This window comes from Capra hircus, chromosome 24 (genome assembly GCF_001704415.2).
Source record: "Capra hircus breed San Clemente chromosome 24, ASM170441v1, whole genome shotgun sequence".
Classification (NCBI taxonomy): domain Eukaryota; kingdom Metazoa; phylum Chordata; class Mammalia; order Artiodactyla; family Bovidae; genus Capra; species Capra hircus.
In genome coordinates, this window is record NC_030831.1 from 28,488,248 (window position 1) to 28,508,015 (window position 19,768).

Below are 19,768 nucleotides of genomic sequence, written 5' to 3' on the forward strand. Positions count from 1 at the left end.
GCTTAAACAATAGACATTTAATTTTCTCTTAGTTTTGGAGACTGGAATTCCAAGAGCAGGGTGCCTTGGAACATTTTTGAGTTCTGATAAGGGCTCTCGTTTTGGTTTATAGATGGACACCTTCTTCCTGGGTGCTCACATGGCTTTTCCTTGGTGCATTCATGAAGATAGAAAAAGAGACAGAGAGGCAGAGTGAGAGACAGAGTATGAGAGATGGCCCACTCTGATGTCTATTCTTATAGTCCCATCATAAAAGACCACCCCTCTCCATCCCAACTTCATCTAACCATTACTACCTCCCAAAGACCCTCATCTACAAACCCCATAACACTGGAGATCAGGGCTTCAACATATAATTTGGGAGGTAGACACAAACATTCAGTCTGTAACAGACTGTTTCATTTCTTTCTCTTTTCCTCCTTTATTCTCTCTTTCCTTAGCATACTTTTGAGATTTGTTCATGTTATTGTGTATCTGCTGTCTGTTACTTTTTATTGCTGGCTGGTATTTTTCTGTATAAGGATTCCACAATTTGCTGATCTCTTTTTCCTACTGATGAACTTTTGTGTTTTTTTGTTTGTGTGTGTGTGTGTGCGTGTGTGTGTGTGTGTGTTTCCCAGTTTGGGGCTATAATGAATATAGCTCCTCAGAACAATCTTCTGTGATATGGAGGTAACACCTGTGAAAGAAGAGGCAGGCGGAAACACAATTAGGCAGGGAGAAACTCTGACTGCAAGGCAGATGTCACAATGTCTCAGCCAAACAATTACAGCCTTCAGAACAAAGACTGCCCTTTAGAAGACTCTTGTTTTGCAGACAAATTGCCAGGTGATGCACAGGTTTGGAAGTAGCACCCAAGAGTGTGGATTCAGTTTGAACACTAAAGTGGATTCTGAAGAAGATGCACCTGGATGTTGATAGCTAACTGCTCAACTTTCAGATGAAATGCAAGATCTTTTATGAAGTGGGATCAGAATGGTATTAATACAACTCTATGACTGTCTCTAAGGGTTAAGTGTACTTTTAAATCTAAAGATACTGCCCAAAAGTTTTTCACTGCAGTTGTTATAGTTTACATGCCCTTCAGTAAAACATGAGAGATCTGATTGTCATATAATATTTGCTGTTGTCAATCTTTAAAAATTGTACATTCTAATGGATGTGCAACGGTGTCTAATTGTGCTTTTAATTTGTGTCTCTTTGATAATTTCTGTTGTCCGTTTTTATATGCCTATTTTTCATTATCTACTTCTATGAATTGACACAAGCCTTCTGCCCATTTTTTTGTTTAAGCAGATTGTCTTTTTAGTACTGAACTATAGTAGGTTTCCTCTCTTTCTTTCTTCTTCCAATCTATGGCTCACCTATTCATTCTCTCTCAGGGATGTTTGATGAGTGGATGCTTGAGGAATACCAAACGATCAACTCTTTTATTGTTAGTGAATTTTTTCGGTATTGCCAGTAACTATTCTATAGAAATATGCCTTTCTACAGGACATATGGATTTTCTCTCCTGTTTTATTTTTTTCTCCAGATTTTATATAACTTGAGCTTATATGTTTAGCTTGATGATGATTCATGAATTTTCATGTGTTTGGTATGAAGTGGTGGGCCCTCAGTGGCTCAGTTGTAAAGAACCAGCCTGCCAATGCACAAGACATGGGTACCATCTTTGGGTTGGGAAGACCCCCTTGGAGAAGGGAATGGCAACCCACTCCAGTATTCTTGCCTGGAAAATCCCATGGACAGAGGAGCCTGGTGGGCTATAGTTCATGGGTTCACAAAAGAGTTGGACATGACTAAGCAACTAAACAACAACAACAATGGTATGAGGTGGGGGATGTATTATTTCCTTTACAAATGGCTTCAATTTGCTAACATTTCATTTGTATTCATGTGTAATTTTCTTTTCTTCTGATGCCCTAATCAGATGTTTGTATTAGAGTTTTATTCTAACTCCCAAATATGAGTTAGGAGGTATTTCCTGTTATATCTATTTTTATATTTTGAACATGTGCAAGTTTGGGTTTATTTTTAAAAACGTAGATGTGAGATAAAATTCACCTGTGTACTGTCTTGGATTGGAGTTTGCTCAGTGGACAGGCTATGATAACAGTTCAGCTTCTTTAGTAGCTACATGATTATTAAGTCTTTTTTTTTTACCTTTACAGAATCAATTTTGGTAAATTGTATTTTTTAAAGAATTTTACCTTAGCTATATAATTTATTGGGGCTTCCCTTGTGGCTCAGATTGTAAAGTATCTTTGAGATATTCAGTTATGATATTTTTCATGTCTCTGGGATCTCTGGTATTACTCTGATGTTGATTCTTCATTTCATTCTGTCCTGGTCAGAAAATATTCTCTGAGTTATTTCAAAATTATCTTTATGGCAAAACATATGGCCCACCATGGTGAATGTTCCATATGAAAATAAAGTGGATTTTTTGAGTCATTGGGTGAGGTTCTATAAATGTGAATTAGATTTAGAGTGTTCATGGCTTTATCAGTTGAAATCTTAATCAAACTGTATTTGTCTTTTTTTTTCTATTTCTCCTTTCATTTCTATCAGTTTTTGCTTCCTATGTTTTAAAATCCAGTTATACAGTATGTGTAACTTCAGGTGTGTTTTATATTTCTCCTTTTCTCTGGTTTATGTGTTTTCTTGAAGTCCACTGTGTCTGATATTAACAGAGATAATACAACTTGCATATGATTAGTATTCGCCTGGTATATCTTTTTCTATCCTTTTACATAAAACCAGTTCTTGGCTTCACATTTCAAGTGTATAAGTAGCATAAAGTGTTTTCTTTTAAATTCCAGATGCAAATCTTTCTTTTCATTGTAATATATAGATTATTTATATGTTCTGTAAATATTGATATGATTGAGTTTAAGTCTACTATCTTGCTACTTGTTTCCTTCTTGCCCCACTAAGTATTTGTTTCCTCTTTTCTCCTTTCCTATCACATTTTGGGGATAATTATGGATTCTCAGTGTTTAATTATGCCTCTATTTGATTTTTAGCTATATCTCCTTGTACTATTCTTATACTCATTACTCCAGGGATTATGCTATTTATCATTAGGTGATTATAGTCAATATTAAATTAATACTATATCATTCAACATGTAATATGCTTATCTTATGAAGGAATATTTCCATTTATTTCTTCCCATATCTGGTATTATTTTTGTCACAATTCTTAAATATATTATGATGCCACTTTGATACAAGTATATTGTATTTAGTTTTTACAGTCTGTTATCTTTTAAATAAAGATATAAGAAAATAAAAGCATATTTTTCCACATATTTAGAATTTCTAGCACTCTTCATTCTTTCGTATGACTCAAGGTTTCGTCTATTGTTTTCTCAAAAATGAAGAACTTTCTTTAACATTTTTTAAAGTATAGATCCCCTGCCAATCAGCATTTGGTATCTAAAATATTCTCATTTCATTTAAATTTTTGAAGAACACTTTTGTAGGATTTTTGAATAATATGTTGAAGGATATTTTGCACGACATTTATAAAGGACATAGAATCCTAGGCTGACTATATTTTGACTTCCCCATTCAGCATTGAAAAAATATGATCCTATTGTCTCTTGGCTTACATTGTTTCAGATAACTAGTCATCTGACTCTAATAATTTTCTTATATATGATATACTTTTAAATTCTGATTGTTTCTAGGATATATTTCTTTTAGTTTGTAATAGTTGATTGCCATATTCCTCTGTATGGTTTTTTTTATCTTTTACTGGGAATTTGTTAGAAAATTATATTATCAAACTTAGAAGAAAACATATTATATATATATATATGTTTTATTATTATTTCTTCCAATATCCATTTCTTCCCAACTTTCTCTAGTTTTCTTTTCATGCAACCATTAATTCTTTGTCAAACTTTTTGATATTGTCTCAAATTTCACTGAAGTTTTTATTCATCTTCTTTTCCTCTTTGTGTTTTAGTTTTGATCCTGTTGTTTGACTCATTTTTGGCTCACCTACCTATCTTTTTTTTTAATGTAAAATCTTCTGTTAACAATAGTATAAATTTTATTTCAAAAATTGTATTTTCAGTTCCATAATTTCCTTTTTTATATAATTTCTAGTTTTCATTTGAAGCATCTGCTCATTTATTATGTCCAATTTTTGCCTTAAATCCTGGAATGTATTTATAATATCTGGCTTAGAGCCTTTACCTTCTAATTTCAACATCTGTGTAATCTGTAATCAGAGTTTTTGTTTGTTTTTTCTGGTTATGGCGCATGTTTTCCTAGTTCTCCATATTTTAATACAACATGGACATTGTTTATGTTCATGTTATTGTAGATTTTGTTTAGTTTCTATTAAAAATGTTGCATTTTCTTCTTGCAAACAGTAACTTCACTAGAATATATGTTTTATCTAGTGGAAAATTGTCTTCATACTTTAGAGGGGTGGATGTAGAAAATGTCTTTTCTCCATGGCTAGGTATGGCTTTTCTAGACAATCAAGTGAATGCCTAGGTTATTTAGCCTCATTTCCCCATGCTAACCTTAATGTTTTCTAGTATTGTATGAAGTCTAGAATCTTCTTTCAGTGCACAGGGCTCCCAATCACTTTCTCTGTTAAGACCTCTGTCAATGTGCAGGTGAATATTTGGCAAAAAATTCAAAGAGAACCCAAAGCATATTTTTGGAGTTTCTTCTCTAAGCTGTATGCTCCTCTTAAATATTATGCCTTGAAAATTCTAGTCAAATCAACTATCCTGATCTTTGATCGCTATTCCCTCTGCCCAGCAAAATCTTTCTCTCTGTTTTGATCCCATCCCCATGGGCTAATGTGTACCAAGTGCTGCAGGCAGAGAGCTGGGGGAAGTGGAATTTGCCTCCTGTTTTCTCTTCCCTCAAATATGAAAACAGGTACTTCTGTTGCTAACACCAGAAAATAGATACCTCATATTCTTTTTTCAATTAAAAACCCATTTATAGTGAAACAACGTCTTATCCCAGTTATTAAATTATGCCCAGAACTGGAATTCCAAAGTGAATTTTTTAGAATTGTGAATTTCCAAAGTTTTTCAGCACTATCTGTTTCTATTAGAGACAAAATTCAGATTCAAAAAGTTAAATTCAAAGTATTTTTTACTGGGCCATATTGAAACATACATCATGTCAATGTTGAAGTAATTAATTAAAAATACTAACTGAATATCCCAAGCCTTATAGTTGAAACTGTTTCTTTCAATAGTTTCAGTCCTATAACTGGAAAGTAGACATTGATTTGTTTTATCTTTGACTTCCTTAAAAAATTACATATCAAGTATCCAGATAAGCAGAACTGGCATCAAAAATCATAATCAACCCATACACAAAATATCAAATATTCATGCTGTAAGAGCATAAAGAGTGAAAAATCATAAGATAATAAATTATAGTAGGAACAAAGAAACCAAAATCAATGTTTTAAGTGACAGAATAGTTGAATAAGCTAATAACTGTCACAATTCCCACGAATTGTAGCAAGTTGACTCTGTGACCCATGGAAAGGCATAAAGACTTTGCTAAATTAACTGACTTCTTCTTGAATAGCCACAGCCAACCAGGTCTCATCAGGAAGAGGTAACAAAGTTCTGTTATTACCATTACTGACTTAATTTTTACAGTGCAATAGCTTTGGGGTCAGTGAAAATTCTAGCTTAATGAGGGAAGCTATCTCCCTTATGACATATTTTTTTTCTCCTGAGAGGAGTTAAAGTTTTTGAGAATTTCAGAAGGTCCTAAGGGCAATTCCTAAAAGAACTGATAGCCTTGGACCTTGGCAGTTCTGGCAGCAAAGTATATGGATTTTGTACAATGCTTTATATTTCTAGGCGAAAATAACTATGTAATTATTTTGTAATTATAAAGCAATCATTTACTGGCAACTAGAAGTTTCTCATTTTTTATGGTAATTCCAAGTCTAACTACTATATAATTTGTAAGAAAGAAATAGCTGTGAAATGACTCTGTATTAACACAGTAATTACCAAATATGTCCAGGCTTATTTGTGTCTTATGAAATAGAGATTCCCACACCTGCAAACCGCAGATTGCATAGCAGCTATGCATGCTTCCTTCATGTGGTCTATCACAGAACAAAAGGCCATGGGGTTGGTTTCCATTTCATCACATCATTGTATTAGGTTATCAATTGAATAGTTTGAATAGTTTTGTTTTTTTTTTTTTTAATCACAGCTGTGTCTCTGTGGTTGTAGTAGAATTGCTCCATCAGAGAAAAACAGAAATAATTTCATAGTTGCAAACAAAAGACAGTACCGTGGAACGAGCTGGAGTGATGAGGTCAGCTATGTGTTTGAAGTCTAGCTTACCTAATTTCACAGAGAGTAGTTTGGATCAATCGCTTTACTTAGTTTTAGTCATCTATAAAATAAGAGTTATAAATTGATTACTTCTAAGGGTGTGGCTAGATAGTATGTAATATATACAAAACATCCAAGTGGCACTAGTCATAAAGAATCCACCTTCCAATGTAGGAGACTCAAGAGACGCAGATTCATTCCCTGGGTGGGGAAGATCCCCTGGAGTAGGAAATGGTACCCCACTCCAGTGTTCTTGCCTGAAGAACCCGAGGGACAGAGGAGCCTGGCGCGCTACAGTCTATGGGGCTGCAGAGTTGGAGGCAGCTAGCACAGCACACATATACCCAGCATACATTATCTAGCATCATGACTGATTCATTTAGTCGATTTATTCACCAGTATCTACAGATAGATATTTCCCAAATATCTATTCACCAATCACTCTTTTATTTCTGCTCATTTTTCCTACCCTTTTCAAGGCATATACAGGAAACAAGTCAAATTTTCTGAACTCTGAGCATTGTCACCTATCAATCCATATTGCAATTGTTCACTCATTTAATTAAGAGCTATTTTTTAGTGCCTTGTTTCGTTGTGTCAAGTATTATACATACTGTAGTAGGCACCAGGACTGTGGCAGTGAAATAGATAAAGTTGTTTGCTGCTGCTGCTACTGCTAAGTCGCTTCAGTCGTGTCCGGCTCTGTGTGACCCCACAGATGGCAGCCCACCAGGCTCCCCCATCCCTGGGATTCTCCAGGCAAGAACACTGGAGTGGGTTGCCATTTCTGGTCCTCTACAAATCACAGAGCAGGTAGAAGACAGAGAGAAACTGAAATCATCAGTATGGTGAGGGGTACAAAAGATGAGAGACACCATTTGTTGAACCAATGACAGAGGACTAAATTTAGTCTGGAGACTTGGAGGATCAGTAACATCATCCCTAAGGAAGTGATATACAGCCTGAGAAACAGAGGAATTGGCCAAATAGGAACCGGAGGGGTAGGGGTAGTCTGGCTTTCTAGGCACCATGAGCCATTTTACTGAGGGACGGTAAGGTGATACAGAAGGCCTAGAGTTCATTGCAAGTAATCTAGATATACTTTAAAAGTCCTTTTTGCCAATGTCTAAATTAAAGCTTCTCATTCCAATCCCAAAGAAAGGCAATGCCAAAGAATGCTCAGACTACCACACAATTGCACTCATCTCACACGCTAGTAAAGTAATGCTCAAAATTCTCCAAGCCAGACTTCAGCAATATGTGAACTGTAAAATTCCAGATGTTCAAGCTGGTTTTAGAAAAGGCAGAGGAACCAGAGATCAAATTGCCAACATTTGCTGGATCATACAAAAACCAAGAGAGTTCCAGAAAAGCCTCTATTTCTGCTTTATTGACTATGCCAAAGCCTTTGACTGTGTGGATCACAATAAACTGTGGGAAATTCTGAAAGAGATGGGAATACCAGACCACCTCACCTGCCTCTTAAGAAACCTATATACAGGTCAGGAAGCAACAGTTAGAACTGGACATGGACCAACAGACTGGTTCCAAATAGGAAAAGGAATACGTCAAGGCTGTACATTGTCACCCTTATTTAACTTATATGCAGAGTACATCATGAGAAACGCTGGGCTGAAAGAAGCACAAGCTGGAATCAAGATTGCCAGGAGAAATATCAATAACCTCAGATATGCAGACGGCACAACCCTTATGGCAGAAAGTGAAGAGGAACTAAAAAGCCTCTTGATGAAAGTGAAAGAGGAGAGTGAAAAAGTTGGATTAGAGCTCAACATTCAGAAATCTAAGATTGTGGCATCTGTCCCATCACTTCATGGGAAATAGATGGGGAAACAGTGGAAATAATGGCAGATTTTATTTTTCTAGGCTCCAAAATCACTGCAGATGGTGATTCAGTTCAGTTCAGTCGCTCAATCGTGTCCAACTCTTTGCAACCTTTGTTGGCAAGGTAATATCTCTGCTTTTCAATGTGCTATCTAGGTTGGTCATAACTTTTCTTTTTTTAATCTGTTTTGCAACTATTCAGAAGCAAAACAGGGACCAAATTATAAGGTCTTAAACAGATAGAGAAACAGTGGAAACAGTGTCAGACTTTATTTTTGGGGGCTCCAAAATCACTGCAGATGGTGACTGCAGTCAGGAAATTAAAAGATGCTTACTCCTTGAAAGGAAAGTTATAACCAGCCTAGATAGCATATTCAAAAGCAGAGACATTACTTTGCCAACAAAGGTCTGTCTAGTCAAGGCTATGGTTTTTCTAGTGGTCACGTATGGATACGAGAGTTGGACTGTGAAGAAAGCTGAGCGCCGAAGAATTGATGCTTTTGAACTGTGGTGTTAGAGACAATTCTTGAGAGTCCCTTGGACTGCAAGAAGATCCAAAGAGTCCATCCTAAAGGAGATCAGTCTTGGGTGTTCATTGAAAGAACTGATTTTGAAGCTGAAACTCCAGTTCTTTGGCCACCTCATGCAAAGAGTTGATTCATTGAAAAAGACTCTGATGCTGGGAGGGATTGGGGGCAGGAGGAGAAGGGGACGACAGAGGATGAGATGGCTGGATGGCACCACTGACTCGATGGATATGAGTTTGGGTAGGCTCCAGGAATTGGTGATGGGCAGGGAAGCCTGGCATGCTGCAATTCATGGGGTCGCAAAGAGTCGGACACGACTGAGTGACTGAACTGAACTGAATCATTCTCTCGGGTACTAGGAACACAATTGAGAAAAAAAGTAATATAATCCCTGCCCCCACACATCTTAAGGCCCAGTATGTGTGTGCTGCGTGCTCAGTCACGCAGTCGTGCTTTTACCACTGAACCACCTGGGAAGCCTTCAGGTCCAGTATATTCTATTAATTGTAATTGCATTATCACACACATATAAATGTAAAACTGCACCTGTGATAAGTGACATAAAGAAAAGAATACAGTGCAATGACAACATACTCCCCTGAGATAAGTCTTAAGTTGAAGAAGAGTTAAGCATGATTGCACGAAAACCTGCCCACAATTGCTTACAGCAGCTTTATTTATAAGATCCCAAAGTGGAAAAGGCCGTATGTCAGGTGGAACAGGTGGATGGATGCTCACCAAATTTTAGTGCAAACATATCATTTAGCAATAAAGGCTACTTGGCAATAAAAAGGAACCAACTACTTGATACATGTCACAACCTGGAAGAATCTCCAAAGAATTGTACTGAGTAAAAAAGTCAACACCAAAAACAATTACATACTGTGTAATCCATTTATATACTTTTGAAGTGGCAAAATTTTAGAAATTGACAGTCATTATATGGTTTCCAGGGCATAATAAGTGGTTAACTGTGTTATAAACATAAAACACAAAGGATCCTTGTGGTGACAGAAATAGTATCTTACCTGTGGTAGATCACAGGCCTGTACATGGAATAAAATTGTTTATAATTAAATAACACACAAATGAGTACAGTGAAACTAAGGAAATACTAATTAGATCATTGGGCTTATCACTATTGATATCCTGGTTGTGATATTGTACAGAAATAATTTGCAAAATGTTACGTTTGGGGAATCGTGAATGAAGAGCACAAAATATCTCTGTATTACTTCTTACAGCTGCATATAAAACTACAATTACCTCAATAAAAATTTCAATTGAATGCAAGCTTGCTTCTTGTAATCCCTCCCTCCTCAAAAACAAAGCAAAAGAAGACAAAATCATAATTCAAAGATGGAAAGAGCTAAGAAAAGCTGTCTTTGCAGAAAATGAAACTTCTGGCAGAAGGAGCACTGCATGTGAAGGGAATCAAAAAACACCTGTAAGTGGGGGATGAGTGTGTGTGTGTGTGTGTGTGTGTGTGTGTGTGTGTGGGTGGGTGAGTGTGGGCATGGGTGTGGGTGTGGGTGTGGGTGTATCTGTGTGTCTGTTTTCATGTGGGGGTGTGGGGGTGTGTGTGCATATGTGGGTGGGTGTTTGGGTGTGTGTGGATTGGTGTTGGTGCGGGTGTGGATGTGGGTTTGTGCATTGAGGAAAGTGAAAGAGAGATGCTAGGTTCTTGTATGAGATGAGGATGAAGGAGAATTCAGAGGTCAGGCCACTCAGGGCTTTGGAGGAACAGTAAGAGATTTGGTAAAGCAATATGACATTATCAGATTTAAGCTTTGAAACTATCATTCTGCAACATATATGTTTAAAGGAAACATTGACAGAATAAATATACAACTGTTCACCTCCTTTCTCTTCAGAAACTAAAATATTGAACAGGATGAAATTGTAAAAGGACATACCCATAAGAACTGAGAAATTAGGGTAGGAGACAGCAGCAGATGAGGCACTTTAACATATCTTTAAAGGATAGAATGAAGATTGACAGGTAACTATTCATTGAAAGGAAGGAAGCTTTAGTTTAAGAAACTTTAGTGGAGATAATGAATTTTATTCTTCAGATCACTAGGAAGCTCATGTCTGGGATTCACTAAATAGCACACGGAGCCTCAGTGAAGCGTAGTTGGAAGCGAAGAGTGCACTCTGTTGCTTTGTCAAGTCAGACTCTTTGTGACCCCATGGACTGTAGCCCTCCAGGCTCCATGGGATTTCCCAGGCAAGAATGCTGGAGTGGGTTTCCATTTCCTACTCCACGACCTGGGAGGGGAGGAAAGAGATTATTTGTATACAGAGAAGCTTATTGCCTTGGTCCCTTTTTCTCTCCACACAGCAAGGACACCACTATCCCAGAGAGAAGCTTATTGCCCTCCATTGCAATATACTAAGATCACACCTTTCACTTTGTCTCATAATTTCAGTTGCGAGACATGTATTCGACCCCAACCCACCATCACCTGGAAGAGCGGGGATAAAGGAGAAAATGGAATAACAAAGAAGATAAGAAAGTTAATTCCAAGGAGAAATGAAAGACTAGAATTAAAAGGATTAAATTAAGAACAAATGTCTAAAACATATTCTTTCTCTCCCTAGCACACTGAGTGGTGGGTTTATTACACAAAGTTTGAAAAAATAACAATTTAAATCTCTCATGAAAAATATTCGTCAGAACCAGCAACAGATATTCCAGAAAAAATTAAAAATTATATTGGGCCTCTATGATGCATAGAGAAACAGTTCGTATTGTTCAACTCTTGGATGTGTTGGTTTTCACTGGTGGTCCAGACTTTACATTTCAATGAGACTTCTCTTCCTCTCAAGCTGTCCTGTCTGGACTATAAGTCACATGATCATCACAACTAAGTATCAGTTCCCTCTAAACACTATGCAAAAATACACATAATGAGAGGTGAGCCCTCAGTATAATAGTTTGAGGAAATTATAAACTTTAATGGGCCAGAGGCCAAATACCCTAATGGATGACAATAAAATATTGGTAATGACCAATCTAACGTGTTTCAGCAACTTTCACAAGTTAAATTATTTTAAAAGAAATAAGAACATCTTAAAATTTTATAATAAGACCCCTTGGAGAAGGGAATGACAACCTACTTCAGTATTCTTGCCTGGAGAACTCCATGGGCAGGAGAGATTGGTGGGCTACAGTCCATGGGCTTGCAAAGAGTCGGACACAAATGAGTGACTAACACACACACACACACATACATCTTAAAATTTTATAATAAGCTGAGTTTTCAAGAACTTTATATAAAGACTATATCATAATCGAATTTTGAAAAATGTTGATTCAGTTATCCTCCCTACATTGACAATTGAATAGGAGAAAAACAGGACTAATATTTTAGAGATTCATTTTTAAAGCTCCCCCTCTTGTCTTTTTTTGAGGTGTCAAGTATTTTTTTTTTTTTGGCATTCCTGGCAGAATGAAGTTTCTCATAATTTATTGAAATTCACTTAATGCTCTGTCAGCCATCACAATTTATTGCAGTATTGTCCAGATGAGCCAGCATACAATAATAGAATGCAAGATGATATATTACAGAATAAGCCAAGAAAGGAAGAGCTTCAATTAGACAGGAAAATGAGATTATTTTAAGGAGTTAAAACTAAAAGTGTGTCTATACTTCATAATTTCTCAGCTGAAAGCCACCTGAAGTTGCAAAAGAAAAAGAATATTTTTTGAAACTATTTCGTAATAAGGAGGCTGTCACCATCTCCTTCAGTAAGTCTAGAATGATAAACGCTCAAATTTGATTAACTGATTAATAGATCAGTCCAGTTCAGTCGCTCAGTCATGTCCAACTCTTTGCGACCCCATGAATTGCAGCACATCAGGCCTCCCTGTCCATCACTAACTCCCGGAGTTCACTCAGACTCACATCCATCGAGTCCGTGATGCCATCCAGCCATTTCATCCTCTGTTGTTGTCCACTTCTCCTCCTGCCCCCAATCCCTCCTAGCATCAGAGTCTTTTCCAGTGAGTCAACTCTTCACATGAGGTGGCCAAAGTACTGGAGTTTCAGCTTTAGCATCATTCCTTCTAAAGAAATCCCAGGGCTGATCTCCTTCAGAATGGACTGGTTGGATCTCCTTGCAATCCAAGGGACTCTCAAGAGTCTTCTCCAACACCACAGTTCAAAAGCATCAATTCTTCAGCTCTCAGCTTTCTTCACAGTCCAACTCTCACATCCGTACATGATCGCTGAAAAAATCATAGCCTTGACTAGACGGACCTCTGTTGGCAAAGTAATGTCTCTGCTTTTTAATATGCTACCTAGGTTGGTCATAACTTTTCTTCCAAGGAGTAAGCGTCTTTTAGTTTCATGGCTGCAGTCACTATCTCCAGTGATTTTGGAGCCCCAAAAATAAAGTCTGACACTGTTTCCCCATCTATTTCCCATGAAGTGCTGGGACCAGATGCCATGATCTTCCTTTTCTGAATGTTGAGCTTTAAGTCAACTTTTTCACTCTCTCGTTCACTTTCATCAAGAGGCTTTTGAGTTCCTCTTCACTCTCTGCCATAAGGGTGGTGTCATCTATATATCTGAGGTTATTGATATTTCTCCCAGCAATCTTGATTCCAGCTTGTGCTTCTTCCAGCCCAGTGTTTCTCATGATGTATTCTGCATATAAGTTAAATAATGAGGGTGACAATATACAGCCTTGAAGTAATCCTTTTCCTATTTGGAACCAGTCTGTTGTTCCACGTCCAGTTCTAACTGGTGCTTCCTGACCTGCATATAGGTTTCTCAATCTCTTTCAGAATTTTCCACAGTTTACTATGATCCACACAGTCAAAGGCTTTGGCATAGTCAAGAAAGCAGAAATAGATTAACAGATAGCAAGTGCCAACACTCCCTAGAGAATGTATGTGTTAGCTACTCAGTTGTGTATGACTTTACAACCCCATGGACCCCATGGTATTTTCCAGGCAAGAATACTGAAGTGGGTAGCCATTTCCTTCTCCAGGGGATCACCTGTTGTTGCTTTTTAGTCGCTAAGTTATATACCACTCTTTGTGACCCCATAGACTGCAGCCTGCCAGGCTCCCCTGTCCTTCAGTATCTCCTGGAGTTTGCTCAAATTCATGTCCATTGAGTCGGTGATGCTATATAACCATCTCATCCTCTGTCACCCTATTCTCCTTTTGTCTTCAGTCTTTCCTAGGGGATCATAAATTACCATAAGAACACTGTTATTTCAACTATGGTCAAGACTATGAGCTTGTCTTGCTCACTAAGCTAGTTGATAAGACATGTTCTGTTCTGAAAAGTGTCTGAGAAGTGTCAGTGCAACCATAATTATCAAACTTGAGTGTCTAAAAGTCTTTTTTCTTTTAATAAGAGTTTTAAGTGGAAAAGGATATCTCTGCAAGTTAGGAGAAGTAAACTCACTTAGAAAAAAAGGAAGCCACATTTCTATAATTTATTCAAAGGACACCTCAAGGCAGTATCATGATACAAATAAAAATCCTCCATTAGGGGTAACCTTGTGTTACAAGAGGTTTTCAGCCTAAAGAAAATGCAATTGTCTTGATTATCTTCCCTTCTACCTTATTTGGCCTCGAATTTGATGAGTCACATGTTAAATAATAAGCACAGAAAATTTTATATATATTTAAAAAAACACATATTGGTGGTTTAAAGAACATTTTGAGGGGTTGTCTGGTAAATAACAATGGTATTGTGACAATAATATTTCGAATAATCCACTGAGTATTCAGTGAGGTTGTATATGTGTCAGTTTATTTACTTAAAGAAAAGTCCCAAACCCCCATTTTGAATACTAACTCCAAAGTGGTATTAAATTCATGAATTTTGGAAAAATCCTCCATGGGACTTTATTAAGCTCATATTATCAAATAAACTGATTGGGTGACTAAAAATATCCATAAGCATAGTATTAAAAACAGAATTCTTCATTATCTTGGACCTGGATGTCAGAGACCGTTTTTTAAAGTGACAATAAAATATTAGCTTTAGGGAAGAGTAGATTAATTCGAATACTTCAAAATGTCAGCCTGAGACTATGAAATACTAGAATCTGAAATGAGAGGCAGAGAAAAGCACTTCACAGGAAATAATCTATTCATTGCAAATTTTCATCTCAACCTTTCCCTCTATCTGCACAGAAAAAGAACACAAAATATTTCCCACCCTTCCAAAATACGTTTTTCTTGAGAGAAGCAACCTTATGCTCTCTGCTCCCATCCCACCTGCTATTTCGTTCATTGGCGATCTCTTTGCTTCAGCATTTTTGTCTTCCTCTGAGCAGAGCAGGTGCGTGGTACAATTTGACTACATCTTCCTTGTGTTCCGGTTCAAAATGGGCATATGAACCATGTCATACCTCTGACCAGAGTTGGCATTGACTAAATTGCTAACCTTTCCACTTTGTGGTTGGAGCTTTGAAAGGTTTCATCAACTTTTCAAAGGTATAGGTAGGGGAAACTGGTATACACACTACCTTTTCCTCCAGTGCTCAGATCCTGTGTGTGTCACAGTCACAGATCTCTAGGCGCTGAGGGTAATGCCCATCAACACAAAGGGCTATTTGCAGACCTTACTGCAAATGTTGGCAACATTTCTCCTGGTTAACATTCAGTTCAGTTCAGTTGCTCAGTCTTGTCCAACTCTTTGCAACCCTACGGACTGCTGCAAGCTAGGCTTCCCTGTCTATCACCAACTCCCAGAGCTTGCACAAACTCATGTCCATTGAATTTTAAGCATATCCAAATTTGCTTGATGAATATGAAAATCTATTTCCACATGTTCTTGTATATGAGGTTTGGTAGAAAGAAACTTTGTTTAAAGATTTTTCTTTTTTCAAATTTATTTATTTGGCTCCTCGGGGTGTTAGTTGCAGTATGCAGGGTCTTCAGTCTTCGTTGTGGCATGTGGATTCTTTAAATTGCGGCACGTGGGATTTTTAATTGAGGCATGCAAACTCTTAGATGCAACATGTGGAATCTAGTTCCCTAACCAGGGATTGAACCTGGGCTCCCTGTGCTGGGAGCATGGAGTCTTAGCCACTGGACCACCAGGGAAGTCCCTTTCTTTTCCATCAGTTTTTACATATCATGTAGCTTACTGACGGAAGGGTTCAGGGATGGAAATCCAAAGACAGAAAAAGAATAGGTATTAGGAGCAAAGAAGCAGGAAAAAAGATGTTGACACGTGTAATTGATTTACTATACAGTCTTACCTCACTGTGAAATAAACACTAAAAAGCATCATTTTCCCGTAACTACTACCTTACACACACTGCATCAGTCTTTTCTTTGCCCTGAATGATATCTTGGGTAGATTCTATCCTTTAATGACCACTTTTAGTTCTGAAGATTACCCCAATTTAAAATTTTCATCACACACTTTATTATAATAATCTACTTTCTTTTTTTTCTCTCAGGGGAACCTGGAGCTACAATCCCAATTTCTGGGTACATAGCAGAAGGAATTTGTTTAATTTGGAATAACAGAAGAAGGAAATATGACAATTTCAGAAAAGCAGTCATGTCCTAAATCCCACAGAAAAGTGGAACTAGGATTTGGGATTCTTGATCTTGAACAAATGTTCTGTGTGCTTATGGGTTATAGACATTTGATCTCATTTGCCTTCTCTGAAAGAAATATGAATTTCAAGCACAGTTGAACTGATCTCCTAAACTTCTGAAAGTGTTTTATAAAATGCAGGCCAGTTTTGTAGTGTTTCTCAATTTTTTTTTCAATTGTCCCCATTTTTACTAACACCCCACCCAAATGAAATATTAATACCACAGACATACTGACCTGTTAACAGGGCCTTCAAGGTGGCTCAATGATTTAAAAAAAAAAAAAAATGCCTGCCAATACAGGAGACACAAAAGACTTGCGTTTGATCCCTGGATCAGGGAGATCCCCTGGGGTAGGAAATGGCAATCCACACCAATATTCTTGCCTGAGAAATCCAATGGACAGAGAAGCCTGGCAGGCTACAGTCCATGGGGTCCCAAAGAATTGGACACGACTGAGTGACTGGGTACAGTGTACTGTGTATTTATGTACTGGGATGTTTCGGAGGGTCACCAACTATTGTGTAAGTTTTCTTTGCCCCCAAGAATGTATTTTTACAGCTTTGGGGTCACTATCACTCCTGTTGACAATGCTCAGTTTGAAAGTGAAAGTGTTAATCGCTGAGTCATGTCCAACTCCTTGTGACCCCGTGGACTGTAGCCTGCCAGGTTCCTCTGTCCATGGGATTCTCCAGGCAAGAATACAAGAGTGGCCAGCCATGCCCTTCTTCAGGGGAATCTGCCCGACCCAGGGATCGAACCCGGGTGTCCCGCATCGCAGGTAGATTCTTTACTATCTGAACCACCAGGGAAGCCCAGGATTGCTGTCAGCATTTTTTCTTTTTTTCACATAAGCCCGAAAAAGAATAGAAAATGTCATTGTGGATCACAAGCAGGATAATAGTAGGTATTGTTTTTCAAACATGTCTTCCTAAAATTATATAATTGTGTATATGTATTTATATACAGTCACAGAGTAAAATGCATTTCTTACTTTATGCTTCTGTCAAATGTTGAAAGTCAGTGTTGTAGCAAATAAGTATATAGGACAAGAACATACAATACATACACACAGTATTCCCCATTTCTGTGGCTGGAAGGGGGCTAAAGGTCTCTCATCCTAGAAGACATCTTACCTGTAATAGTAGGCTTTCTGGATTTCAAAATACATGTTTTTGGACTTTAGAAAATTGGAAATTCTGACAGTGTTATTGTCATACAGTTGTAAATATCAATGATGGTTATTTTTGAGAAGTTATTCTATATTCAAAATACTTTCTTCTTGGCTCTGCCTGCAGTTCCCATGGTTGTCATAATCTGTGGATGAATGAACCCTGCCACGTCCTTTTCTACAATGAAAAGCAGTTGATCTATCTGCACAGTTGATAGCCAGAAGCCACGCTCATGCCTTGCTCAGAACTCAGTTTTTTTTCTTTGCATACTTTCTTTGCAAAGTCTCTGCTTGGTCCATTCTTGAACAGCTGTTTATGTATCCTGCCCTCAACCAGGCTCTGAATCCAGCTAGTGCAATGGAGCAGGACAGAGCTATAGCAAGAAGAGATGTTCATTGGAGATAAAAAAGCTGTTATCAAATTTTGATGCTTTAGTAATACACTCTCCAATTTGGAGTTGGCAAAGCAGATCACAGAGGAAAATGCAGGAAATCCCATCAAGGAAGCCAAACCAGCCTTAAAAAGTCAATGTGGAAGCAGCAAATAAACCAGCGCTTGCTCCTAAAAAAGCTGGAATCGTCATTGGTATTTTAGATATTTTTGCCTACCGGAGGAGTTCAAGTATAAAATAAAAATAGGTATTTCAAAATAACCACTTCAGAAGTAGAACTAATTTATCCCAAAGGATGATATTTCGTACACTGTAGAAGCAAAACTTGCCAACACTTTGACTCCTGAGTGAGCCCTGCTCCCTGTCTCTCTCATTCCTTGGACTTCAATACACTCCATGCACAATTCTTTAAAAGACCTTTTTCTACTCCAGGGCTGTTCATTATCATGTTTCATAATCAGCTCTAAGGATTTTTATGAGATCTGAGAAAATAAAAATCTTTACTGCAGCTCTAACCCGATTTTCTTTTCATCATCCCTGAATCTGTGGTCTAACCGGATTCCCTTGAACCTTCACTCTTTCTGTGATCACCTACCCTAACTTCAAAATTCACTTGCTTCAATTTTCCTGTAAGATTCTGCTGATAGGATTGCACGCTACTGAAACTGGCATTTCCAAGAGCTGGCAACCTTGTGAGAGGCAGGCTTATCTAAGCATGAGCAGGCAGTGAGGAAGAAGAAAGCCCAGTTCTCTGTCTTCAAGGTGAGGGATCCTGAAGAATAACAGGTAAGCCAGTTTCCCTGAAAAGATGGTGCTGAGATCACCCTCAGGGAACCTGACTGGAAATTGTACCTTTGCAGGTTTCTTTGGGTTTCCCTGGTGGCTCAGGTGGTAAAGAATTTGCTTGCAATACGGGAGACCAGGGTTTGATCCCTTGGTCAGGAAGATCCCCTAGGAAGGGAATGACAACCCACTCCAGTACTCTTGCCTGGAGAATTCCATGGACAGAGGAGTCTGGTGGGCTTCTGTCTATGGGGTAAGAAAGACTTGGATATGACTAAGCAACTACCAGCACTCCCTTTTCTTACTCTGCTCTGTTTCCCCCTAACAGTGTCTCCAGGAAGAAACTTACTTATGAATTTCTTGCCCTTGAATCCTCATCTCAAGGTCTGCTTCTAGGGATCCTGATCAAAGACGGTATGTTCAATAGTGGGATATAATGTTTCTACCAAGGGTGCATGTATATGCTCAGTCGCTTGGTCACGTCCAGCTCTTTGTGACTGCATGGAGTGTAGTCCACCAGGTTCCTCCATGCATGGGATTTCCCAGGCAAGAATCCTGGAGTGGGTTTCCATGTCCTACTCCAGGGAAGCTTCCTGACCAAGGAATCAAACCCACATCTCCTGCATCTCCCCTATTGGCAGGCGGATTCTTTACTGCTGAGCCACCTAGAAAGCCAGTCTCTACCAAGAGCCCCTACTAATTTCTCATACGCCAGCTTATTTTATTTTATTTCTTAAAACTGGAGTATAGTTGCTTTACAATGTTGTGTCAGCTGCTGTACAAGATGAATCTGACATAAGTATACATAAATCCTTTCTGTCTTGAGCCTCTCTCCCAACCTGCCCTCATCCTACTCCGCTAGGTCATCACAGAGCACCAAGCCGAGCTCCCTATGCTATCCAGCAGCTCCCCACTAGCCATCTATTTACACACGGCAGCGTGTATACGTCAACGCTACTCTCCTAATTCATCCACCCTCTCCCTCCCCACCTCCTGCGCCATCTTGTCTTATTATTCATGAAAACATGAATAGGATTCTGCATAGCTTAGACATAACAAATATATGATAACAACTCAAACAAAATAACATATCTTTGGAGACGGGTGGTGGGTATTATCTCC